Raw genomic sequence first — 600 nt, forward strand, 5'->3', positions numbered from 1 at the left:
AACGCCGTGCACACACCACACACACCTCTGGGGTCTGGGTACTCCTTTTATGGCTAGGCATTCAGTCAACCATTCAGACAGCCAACCAGTCAGGGAAATTGATGAGCTTGTTGTGCTTTCACTGAGTCAGTGATTTCTGAAGCCATCACAATTCTGGCAGTGGACTCAGCATGGTAGATAGATAGATAGATAGATAGATAGATAGATAGATAGATAGATAGATAGATAGATAGATAGATAGATAGATAGATAGATAGATAGATAGATAGATAGATAGATAGATAGATAGATAGATAGATAGATAGATAGATAGATAGATAGATAGATAGAGAGAGAGAGAGAGAGAGAGATATAGAGATAGAGAGAGAGAGAGATATATATATATAGAGAGAGAGATATCGATATAGAGAGAGAGGCGATATAGATATAGAGAGAGAGAGATATAGATATAGAGAGAGAGAGATATAGATATAGAGAGAGAGAGATATAGATATAGAGAGAGAGAGAGATATAGATATAGAGAGAGAGAGAGAGAGAGAGAGAGAGAGAGAGAGAGAGAGAGATGGGTGGTGCCTCCTCAGAGAAGATCATAGTGCAGAG

The sequence above is a fragment of the Salmo salar genome, chromosome ssa07, assembly GCF_905237065.1.
Source record: "Salmo salar chromosome ssa07, Ssal_v3.1, whole genome shotgun sequence".
Lineage (NCBI taxonomy): Eukaryota > Metazoa > Chordata > Actinopteri > Salmoniformes > Salmonidae > Salmo > Salmo salar.